Here is a 12,500-nt window from a genome sequence, read left to right on the forward strand (position 1 = left end):
AAAACAACAGTTAAAGGTGCATGATCAGATCCCTAAATATCGTGGTTTATTTCAAAACTTTGTAGGTTCCCTATCATTTTACAGATCAATAAACATAAGTCTGTTTCTGGGACCCTACATGAGACAACTACCTACAACCCTACAGCCAACGGAATGGTTGAATGCTTTTATCGCACTCTCAAAGCAGCTTTGATGTCCCAATGCAATGACTCCAATTTGTATATTCAGTTTTCCTTGGTCTTCCTGAAACTAAGGACCATTCTTTATGATGCCCTGAATGTCTAATAAGCTGAAATGACATATGGTGACCAGTTGGTCATCCCTACCGATTTTTTTTACGACCGCAACCTCCTTCAATAATCTCTAGCGACTACTTTATAATTTGTGAAAATTTGTTCAATGCTGCCAGACTTACAAGCCCTCAGCGACAGATTTGCACATGATAAAGCACGTTTTCCTGCTCAGCCAAACTAGCATGCCACTGCTAAAGTGACCATTACGGTTGTGGTGTCTAATGCAGTAACGTCCCTGACTGATAAAAGCCAGACTGAGCTTCGAGTCCCACTCAAACTCGTTAGTTCCTTTGATCGCTGCAACCTTACCATCATTGTGAGCTAAGGATGGGGGACTTGATGGAGCCTCTACCCCTATCTGCTGAGTCATTAGCAGCCATTGCAAGGCCCTCCTTGGTCCTAGCTTGGATGGATATGGGGTTGGTTGCTGATCATATTTAATTTGGTCAGTCTCTAGGGCATTGTCCTGCATTATAGAGCAATGTAACTGTCCTTTTGCTTTGCCATTCATGAGTGGCCTATAAACCTTTAAACACGGCCCATTTCTGGTGATCTGTCGCACATCGAAGGCTTTATAATTAACTTTTGTGTCAAAGAAGAATGGGTCTCTATTGATCACCTACAACCTGCCTGTCTCCTGCAAAATGACCTGGCTACAGTGCAACTCCCAAAAGCATGTCTCCGTATATCACATATGTTTGTTTTTAGAGGGGAGCCATGTACCGAACGTGTTTCATACACGTTCGTACACTGTAACGGAATTGTTTTTTTTTTTTTTCATTTCTCTCTCTCCCCCACACTGATAATAGAAACCTGTTTAAGATTGCGATTGCAGGTTTTGTACTTTTTAATTTTGTGACAATCCTGCTCTCAACTAACTTTATATAAGCTTATTGTCTTGTTGAATAAACTCAGTTGCATTCATTTCGCCTGTCTGATATTATTTACCAGCCACCTCACATAATATTGTCATAAACATTGATTCTTTGAAAATTTCATTGATAAAAATTCAAACTTCTATATTTTTTAAATAATTCGTTTATAAATTCCATTGACTAATTGTTCACCACATATCATTGAGTATATGGTATGTCTTTTTTAGCCACTTTAGAGAAATCTAAGTACCTAATGTATTTGCTGATTTGTGAAGCAATAAAATAGTTGAATTGGAGCGAAGAAATTAAAATAAGCTAAAATAGCGTTTCTGGCGTTTTGGATGTGATTGAGATCCAATAAGATATTTTCGTTTACAGATCACTAACATTAATTAGCAAAATAATTCCATATCATGTAAGGAAAGGGGAAAATGAAGGTAATTCATGTTGGGAGTTTTCACTATGGAAGATTAGATTCGAACTTCCAGCAAAGAAGAGACTTGAAATTGTTAAATCAAAGAGCACCGCAAACATTAAATGACCTTGGGCTATAATGGATATTGAGCTCTGGACTGTATGTAAAAATAAGTAATAGCTTGATCATAACCGGGAAATTTGGTTAAGATAGAATAAATAAAAGAGTATTCAAATTATAGCAGATGTCATAAAAAATGCAGTGCCGTTAACTTATTAGATTCTTAGAATAAATTCGTGGAAAATTAAAACTGAATCAAAGGCTGTCTACTGAAATTAAAGGAAAATAAAGTTTTGAATACTTACCCCATAACCCAACAGAATAAAGTATAGAAGAACAGACATAATTGTTATGCTTCTGAAAACAAGGCTATAAGATCTGCAGGAAAACGTTAAATACTGATGAGTTTGTAGAAGGGTAGATGGCTATTCTGGATACATCAAACAATTTTGTAATAAGCAATGGGCACTGCCATTTCCTCCTAAATTTCTTTGGAATTCCATTTGCTTCCTACTTCCCCAATTAATTTTATTATAGATACAATGATTATATGGGATATTTTTACTAAGTTCTATTAGTTTCAAATGAAATATATTACAACTGTATGCTTATAAAAAATCCTTTCTCTCTCTACCTCTCTGCTTCTTTGTCAGCTCGATCATTAGCTGGACCACGGTAAAATCGAGAAAAGATAAAAAGTATTAGTGCTATTATTTTAAATGAAAGATTCTTTTCTTTAACGAAAACATTCTCCTCAAACAAACTCCGGAAAGCTCAAAGGCAGAGAGACCTAACTGTTGGAATTGGAGAACTATTTTTACGGGGGAGGTTGATGATTCTTTTTATCTTATCTAATTCCTCTCTAAGAATCCAATGTATGTTCAAGCTAGTTGTTCATTACTACTATTCACTTTCATCAATATTCTCTCTCTCTCTCTCTCTCTCTCTCTCTCTCTCTCTCTCTCTCTCTCTCTCTCTCTCTCTTAAAGCATTGGTGATCAACTATTTAATTATTCAGGGCCCGAAAATAACCTCTTTTTAAAAGAGCTTTTTGTTTAAAGCCATGTTACCCTCTGAAAGGCAAATGTTCTCTATAAATGTTCGGAAGTTAGATTACATCATTACCATTAACTGGAATTGCCAATGTGTATAGGATTTACGAGCATCATGTTGAGATTTTTGCATTTTTTACCAATTCTTTTCGCTTCATACCTTTTTTCACTACGAATCCCATGTTATACTCTATTTGTTAGTGATATTGAATGAGCGGTTATAGTCCTGACTCTCCGTGCTTTTTTCGCGTACATGTCTCTGGTACAGCTGTAAGGACAATTCTCTATTCTATGTGATAAGAGCCAACAAAAATGTATCGATAACATTTTCAGTAATGGTACGTTTTTTTCTCCAGTCCTAAATATTATCAAGGTTTGGTAACATTTTCACCAAAATAGCAGAACTGAAGTTATAAGGAATATCACACTATTAGAAAGCCGTAAAGTTAATAGTTACATTTATATTACATCTTTAGATACGACTCATAACTTTTTTTTTTTTTTAACTATGTTTTGAGCACAAAAAGTTTACAGAAATTTGCTAAAAAATCCCTTTTGGTTTCGCCAGTCGGCAATAAGACAAAGAATACCGTCAAAATAGATATATTTTCAACATTTAAATAGAAATTAATAAAAAGGGGAAGCCCAACAGATAATTACTAGTTATTTTAAGTAAACTACGAGGTACTTCACTGGAGTTGGATTGTCACGTGCTCACATGGAGTTAGTAGTAGGCCGTGGAAGGTTTTCAGCATTGCAATCTCATTCCCTGGAAAGGGAAATAAATTGAATTATTAACCGCTCACTTACTTCTACAGGCTGGGAACACGATGAAGTCGTGTGGTTAAAACCTTTAAGCAAATTAAATGAAAGTGCAAACTTAGGAATTTAAACACTACACGTGGGAAACAACACTGTCACAGGGTGAATTGATTAAGGGTAGGAGCAACAGCACACGTGGTTGGGATATAAGGAATAGGATGAAAAGGTTCAGGGGGTAGGATCTTTCGTTAAAGGACAAAGGAAAAAATGGGATGTGATAAAGAAGGGATGGAAGGTTGGGTAAGGATGATGAGGATCTCAAAATCAGACACCTTACCTTAGTAAAAAGGATTCTGGATCCTCCCCTGTGGAGGATGTGCCGCATGTCCTGCCTCCCTGAGGTCTTGAGGGCGAAGAGAGGTGATGTTCCTCATTTGGATGTTGGTTAGTGAAGAGGGATGATGTTCCTCTCACGGAGGTTTGTTAGCCAAGAAAATGCCCAGGGCTCATTTACTTCTAAAGGCTGGGAACACGATGAAGTCGTGTGGTTAAAACCTTTAAGCAAATTAAATGAAAGTGCAAACTTAGGAATTTAAACACTACACGTGGGAAACAACACTGTCAGAGAGTGAATTGATTAAGGGTAGGAGCAACAGCACACGTGGTGGGGACATAAGGTATAGGATGAAAAGGTTCAGTGGGTAGGATCTTTCGTTAAAGGACAAAGGAAAATAATGGGATGTGATAAAGAAGGGATGGAAGGTTGGGTAAGGATGATGAGGATATCAAAATCAGACACCTTACCTTGGTAAAAAGGACTCTGGTTCCTCCCCTGTGGAGGATGTGTCACATGCTCTGCCTCCCTGATGTCTTGAGGGCGAAGAGAGGTGATGTTCCTCATATGGATGTTGGTTAGTGAAGAGGGATGATGTTCCTCTCACGGAGGTTTGTTAGCCAAGAAGATGCCCAGCCGCTCCTAGGTCGACTCCCTTTTGCCCCTAAGTTGGGAGGGTGGTGGGGGGGGGGGTAATTGACCTGACTGTTGTCCCATTGGTCAGGCCTTGTCACGTGTCCCGACACCCCCATCAATAGGTCTCTGGACTTCTCTCGGATCTCTTTGTGGCAGCGTTTTAACGGCCACATGTTTTGAAGATGTCTGGAATGAGACCTCAAGGGAGTCGACTTGAATAGGATGGTTGGACATGTGGTGAGGCTTTAGGCAGGGTCCCAACGCTTGTGGCATTTTGACTCGTCCTTGCTGGCGGGGTCTTTGTTTGAAAAAAAGTTGCGTGATGACCGCCATGAATAACAGCACCCCCATTTTAGCAGAGATTTTCTCCTACAACAGCACAAGAACTCTGCAAGCAAGGTCTGCAGCCACTAAAATTAATGACTCCTCCCTCAGTGAGTCTCACCACGATAAATTAATTTCTAAGCTGTAACTAGGGTCATAATTTTATTTCATTTTGATAGTAAATTAACATTAGGTGCCACGTAGAAATAAGCACGCTGACTGTAAGACAACATCTGAAAAAATAAAAAAAATGAAAAAATGGTTAAAGCTAAGTGACCTAGTGCAGTGAAAGGCATGGAAATGGAAGCAAATGGACAAATCCTATGCAAAAGATAAAATAAATTCATAAAAAACATTAAATTCCACTAATGATGCCAAGATGGCTCCTCAAGTTTATCTACCTGGGGAGACACTAAGGCCAGATTAATATTTTTTTATACAACCTAGATTAACCTACTGACTATGGCTACGTGTTAGAAACATGGCACTGTGCATTGCGCATTAATTCCGGGGGAGCACATCTCTCTCATGTTGGTTAGCGAAGAGGGATGATGTTCATCTCACGGAGGTTTGTTAGCCAAGAAGATGCCCAGCCGCTCCTTGGTCGACTAAACCCCCTTTTGGCATTTAGGCGCTTGACCTTCCAGTTGTAGCTCTGGAGGTCTATGTCCCACCTCATGAGCACTTTATTCTTCTTACTGTGCTTAGTCAAGTAAGATGCTGGGTTATGGTTGGAGCGATGCCCTCGGCACTACTTGCTTTAAATTACCGATGACTTGGCACGGAAGGCAAGAGGTTACGGAAGCCTTAGCACCCTTCTGCAAGCCCAGCCAGAAGAAATGAGGCTGGAGCAGTTGGGTTGTGCGCTTCACCCCAGAGTGCCCTCCCAGTCCCTCATGGGCCATTTGTAGCCCAATAAGCAGAAATTACGGGGGACACCTATATGCTGGTGCAGGGCCTCAGCAGGATCGTGAGGGCCTAGGGTGATTCTGAGGAGCACCCCATCCTTCTGCACTGAGTTCTCCTTTGAGAGAGTAATCAATTCTGCTTCGACCGAATAGGCAGCCTCCCTGTAGTTATTCAGTGTCTCGTCCGACAGCTGAAATCTGGTGGGCTCTGTTTGGCTCCTCGGAGCCTCTAGAATGATGGGTGTTTCCTCTTTTGCCTCCTCTGAGACCTCTGCCCTGGTGTTTGAAGTACCCCTATTGCTAGTGGAGGTAAATAGCACAGCCTCATCCGAATGGACTTCTAGAGTACGAGGCTCAGACTCATTGGTGGAGGAGGAGGAGTCTTGGGCCTCCTCACTTAGCCAAGCTACCTCACCAAGGTCAATATTACCTAGCCAGTATTCTTCCCCAACAGGTGATGTTCTAAAAGTTTTGGGCTCCGGCTTGTCAACATTCATCCCACCTGAGGGGCACTCCCTGTACATGTCTCAGGTCTTGACCCAAGATTGAATTGTAGCCTTCATGTGCGAGATCGCTCATTGCCATTAGTCCGTACTTCTTGCTGAGCTGGAACGTAGTCACCTTCAGTTCCACTGTAGGGGGTTCCTTGGTGCCTCCTTCAATGCATTTGGCCTTCCTGTGATTGTCCTGCTGGACTTTGGTACCATTGGGTTGAGGTGGTGAGTTCCTGAGCTGGGCTAATCGAATGCCCATTTCCCGCTTCTTCAATTCATACGCTCTCTCTCTTTCATACCGCATCCTTTCTTGTTCTGTTCTTTTCTGGGCATTGGCTTCCTGCACAAACCTTCGCAATGCCTCCGTCATAGCCTTGTCGTTCTACTAAATCCACAAATGCACTGATTTCAGCAGCAGTCATTGTGCTAATTTCTTGTGGAGATAGCGACAAGAACAATACAGCACAAGGTATAGTGTTGACCGTGCAAAAAATTGAATGGATGGGAGAGACGCTCTAACCTGAGCAAGAGTCTCACGGAAGAAAGGTTAAAGATGGAGCTGGACAAAATGCACAATGGCTGTAAAAAATGCCTCTCGAGAAAGACTATTACCAAATAGTAAGCCTCGCAAGTAATTGAACAGGAGCCTAACTTGAAAACCAAGGGGCACAATAATGGGTGAGCCAAACTTAAAAAAAATTAGAATCGCAGCGATGAGCGACCCTCTATGCTAGACAGAAAAATAATGGAATCACAACTATGGGTGACCCTCAATGCTAGACGAAATAAAATGGAATCACAACTATGGCTGACCCTCAATGCTATTCATAAAAAAAAATCGAATCACAACAATGGGTGACACTATATGCTAGACATGAAAATATTGGTATCACAACTATGTGTGACCCTCTATGCTAATCATAAAAAAAATGAAATCACAACTATGGCTGAACCTCGATGCTAGTCATAAGAAAATGGAATCACAAGTATGGGTGAACCTCTATGCTAGTGATAACAAATGGAATCACAACTATGGGTGACCTTCTATGCTAGTCATAAGAAAAATGGAATCACAACTATGGGTAATCCTCTAAGCTAGTCATAAAAAGAAGTGGAATCACAACCATGGGTGACACTATGCTAGTCATAAAAAAATTGAATCACAACTATGGGTGAACCTCTATGCTAGTGAAAAAAATGGAATAACAACTATGGGTGAACCTCGATGCTAGTCACAAGAAAATGGAATCACAACTATGGGTGAACCTCTATGCTAGTCATAAAAAATGGAATCACAGCTATGGGTGAACCTCGATGCTTGTCATAAAAAAATGGAATCTCAACTATGGGTGAACCTCTATGCTAATCATAAAAAAACGGAACCACAACGATGGGTAACCCTCTATGCTAGTCATAAAAAAATGGAATCTCCACGATGTGTGACCCTCTATGCTAGTCATAAAAAAATGGAATCTCCACAACATGTGACCCTCTATTCTAGACATAAAAAATATGGAATCTCCATGATGTGTGACCCTCTATGCTAGTCATAAAAAAAAAATGGAATCTCCATGATGTGTGACCCTCTATGCTAGTCATAAATAAAATGGAATCTCCACTATGTGTTACCCTCTAAGCTAGTCATAAAAAAATTGAATCTCCACGATGTGGGATCCTCTATGCTAGACATAAAAAAAAAAAAATGGAATCACACCTATGAGGGATCCTCTATGCTAGACATAAAATAAATGGAATCACACCTATGAGGGATCCTCTATGCTTGACATAAAAAAATGGAATCACACCTATGAGGGATACTCTATGCTAGACATAAATAAAAAAATGGATTTGTAAAAATGTGAGGGTGCGTTCTTGCAACACCATCACTTGCAACTCTGCGACTTAAAGCAAAATTTGTATTTATACTTAAGCTATAATAAATTAAATAAAACAATGTCACTGAGTTTGCTTATTGCTTCGCTAAGAAAATCAACCCTTTTACATATTTTCCCTTTAGTAAAAAAATAAATTTAAGAAATTGCACTTCCCAAATATTTTATCTAAAGGATCGTATACCCTGACTGAATAAAATGACATTGAATGTGTTATCGTAAAGCCTTTATCTTTAGGTTAACAATTTTAAGACAATCGTATGAAAATTTTCGCTTTTAAATTAGTTACATAAAAACAATATCCCACGAAAAGTTACAAAAACAAAATTATATGCCACTAACAATTAAGAAAAATTCTAAATAACGAGGAAATACAACGTGTTGTTGCCGTTACCTAACAGAAATTATGCCTAACTGCCGTAAAAACGTTTACGTGAATCATAAGCCAAGAGTTTAGGTATGAGACCAGCCTGTATCCTAGCATCAAAGATAATTGATGAATTATTTCATGCACAAAAATGAATGAGTGATATGTGCGTGAACCACTTACCAACGTGCAACAATTCAGCAAAATCTCAGGTCTGCGCTTTTGTTGCGTAGAATTTCGTAAACAAATAACAAAGCTAATAATAACAGACAATAACAAACCTTGGCTTCGTTGGGAATCACGGCGGTGGGCTGAGTTACATCATGCTAGCCATGTTTTAAATGAACACATGCTTACCCTGGTACGTTTTTTTTTCTTCTAAAATTTCGTAAATTTCACTTCACTTATCTTTAACACAAAACCAAACATTCACGTAATGCACAATATAGCTAATAAATCTTCACCACTGTGATAACTGCTGCTTAAAATGAATACGAGGCACACATTTTTTCAGATAGTTGGCTATCCTGCTAGACAATGGCACTAAAGCCTACCACGTGGATCTTAAAAACAAAAGGTTTCGTGGTGCAGACACACACAAATTAAGAAGATTTTAACAATAAAGATAAAATGCTTTTGCTGTTTTCTTCCATGGTTCCAACTCCAGTGATAAAAGATTTTACTTTACAATGAAATTGAGATTCTTCTCTTCGCTAAAGACAGAAAAGGGTGGGTAGGGTGGAATTTGACGTCAATAAAAATCATTTGAAATTACTGTCTTAGCGAATCCTGGCAACATCGCCAATTTATGATTGCGATTCCGACCTTGCTTAGGGAACTCTGCGCGTACACAAAGGAGAATAATGGTAAGGTCTCCAGTCGGCAATAAGACAAGGAATACCAACAAAATAGATATATTTACAACATTTAAATAAAAATTAATAAAAAGGGGGAGCCCAACAGATATTTATTGTTTATTTGAAGTAAACCACGAGGTACTTCACTGGAGTTGGATTGTCACGTGCTCACGTGGAGTTAGTTGTAGGCCGTGGAAGGCTTTCAGCATCGCAATCTTATTCCCTGGAAAGGGAAATAAATTAAATTATTAACCGCTCACTTACTTCTACAGGCTGGGAACACGATGAAGTCATATGGTTAAAACATTTAAGCAAATTATATAAAAGTGCAAACTTAGGAATTTAAACACTACACGTGAGAAACAACACTATCATACGGTGAATTGATTAATGTTAGGAGCAACGGCACACATGGTTGGGTCATAAGGAATAGGATGAAAAGGTTCAGTGAGTAGGATCTTCCGTAAAAGGACAAAGAAAAAGCTAGGATGTGATAAAGAATGGATGGAAGGTTGGGTAAGGATGATGAGGATCTCAAAATCAGACACCTTACCTTGGTAAAAAGGACCCTGGTTCCTCACTTGTGGAGGTTGTGTCACAGGTTGTGCCTCCCTGATGTCTTGAGGGCGTAGAGAGGTGCTGTTCCTCACACGAATGTTGATTAGCGAAGAGGGAAGATATTCCTCTCACGGACGTTTGTTAGCCAAGAAGATGCCGAGCCGCTCCTAGGTCGACTAAACTCCCTTTTGACCCCAAGGTTGGGGGGTGGGGAAGGTAATTGGCCTGACTGTTGTCCCATTGGTCAGGCATTGTCACGTGTCCCGACACCCCCATCAATAGGTCTCGGGACCTCTCCCGGATCTCTTTGTCGCGGCGTTTTGACGGCCATGTGTTTTGAAGATGTCTGGAATGAGACCTCAAGGGAGTAGACTGGTATAGGATGGTTGGACATGTGGTGAGGCTCTAGGCAAGGTCCCAACACTCGTGGCATTTCAACTCATCTTTGCTGGCACGGCCTTTGTTTGAAAAAAGTGGCATAATAACCGCCATGAATAACAATATCCACAACTCTTTTAGTTGATGTTAGAGAAAGACAGACACTGATAAAGCAGGGCAATAAATGCATCAGTATCACTGATAATCATAACATGTGCGCTGTGTCCTTTCGTGATAGAGTCAAGAACACTATGGGATATTAGAAAATCTGCTCCTTAAACTAAAGGCGTGTCTCTATGTTCTCTTCGCCTTTGTAAAGGCTAATGCATTCTCATTTCCCTTCTTTTCTGGTCACCTAGCTAGGTGCAATTGATTATTCTCCCGACGGTGTAGTATTTCAACAGAAATGGTTGCAAATAAATTTTCAAGAAGTCCATTATTGTTGAAAGGCAAGAAACTATCTGTCCTTGGGTTGTGGGGAAAATGGATTGATTGAATTTTATTCAATGGGTGTTGTATCATTGTGCTTTTTTCCTCTCAGTGCCTTTTAGAGGGCTCCTCAGAATACATACCAAACACAGAGTCGCATCTCCCAAATTTACATTGTGCTTCTAAGATTGAGACATAGCTGGCAAGAAGGTATTTGAATTGAAAAAGTTTTGTTAACTAAACCTTTCGAATGGTGACCAGGACATCAGTTACGAAAGGAGTGCTGCTAAAATGACTATAACTGTAATAACTATGCTTGAGATGTACCTCTACAGTAACTCCTGGATAAACTGACTCTTTGCTGGTTTAGTCATTATTGTCAGTCCATGCTCCCGAACTATTTCAATGTTTCTCTCCACTTTATCCATCGCATTTACTGTCTCTTTGGTAAACTTCTGTGGCTCGTTGCGTTTGGGTTTCATTGTTTTCATATTTGTATGATGAATAGTATTATTGATCCTTGTAGTTTTTTAAGAGAAACTTCTCTTTCCTTAACTTTTGTTTTGTTTAAGAATTCGATATATCGTTTCTGATATCGTTTGTCATGATTTCTGTTGCCCCTAAATATGCAGTATTGGAGATGCATCTACAGATAGAGGGGGCACTTTTTCAATGATTCTCATCATTTCGTGTATTTGGGGCTCTTTCCGATCTGTTATTGCTTGGCTTGGTTGATGTCTTATGTCCTTTCCATCACATTAGCGTTTTGCTATTGAAGATTCTTTAAAGCTATTATCTCGTGATAGATCAAGTCATTTTGGGCCCCATCGTGTTTTCGAACCAAAAATGGGTTCACTGAACTACTTGATATGCAAAATCCTATATAAGGACATCAAAAGAGCTTGCTACCTCAATTACTATTGGAGTTAGAGATATTTGTACATGTTCAGTAAAGCGGTCTTATTTCGGGTAGGGATAACCTTTGTTAATATTTCCCCCCTGTCTCGTCTACAAACACTGTGCTAAGCAATGTATATTAAATAAGTTTTCATTAGAAGGATTAAATAAATAAACATTTCACTTATTTTGATGATTTTTCTTTTCAATATTGTATAATTGTAAGGCCATCAATTTTACAGTGTCTTTAAAACCAGGTTTTTAGACAAAAATCTACAAAATGACGCAATTTTTTTTTTTTTTTTTTTTTTTTGCATAAAAATAAAGCTTCAGACAACGAACTATGCTAAAATGAGATGGGTTGTATGTAAAGATATTAATTAAATGTAACTTTCAAATCTATGGGTTTCTACTAGTGCGTTATTCCATATAACCTCATAGGTGCTACTTTGGCTAGATGGTACCAAGCCATTACTCTATCTAAGACTGCACAGATAAAACCTAGTAGTTCTGAAATTATTACCCAAACTTTTTTTGGGTAATCATTAAAATGTATTTTCACCTATTTAACTAGAAAATATAGAATCAGTTAAAGTTCCCTAATTAACTGCAGTGCTTAAGAATTAAAAGAAAAGATGACCCCTGAAGAGTCATTAACTTGCATAGTGTCCAAAAGTCGGAATAAATGTGGTTAATAAAAAAATGGAACTACCAGAAAATAACATTGAATATATAGAAGTATACGTATGTAAATAGCTAAATTAGCCCCCCACACACCAAAAAAAAAAAAAAAGTTGTAGAGCAGTGTAGTAAATTTGACAAAGGTAGTAAAAGCTCTACATCAATAGCTAAATCGACATAAACGATCCATAGCTTTACAGTAGAAGAAAAAATAAGTTTCCTGCTGGTAGGCTGGGTAGTGTAGCATTGCTAAATCTCGAGAGATTTTAACTATGAATATTCAGCAAA

The sequence above is a fragment of the Palaemon carinicauda genome, chromosome 4 (assembly GCF_036898095.1).
Source record: "Palaemon carinicauda isolate YSFRI2023 chromosome 4, ASM3689809v2, whole genome shotgun sequence".
NCBI classification, from domain to species: Eukaryota; Metazoa; Arthropoda; class Malacostraca; order Decapoda; family Palaemonidae; genus Palaemon; species Palaemon carinicauda.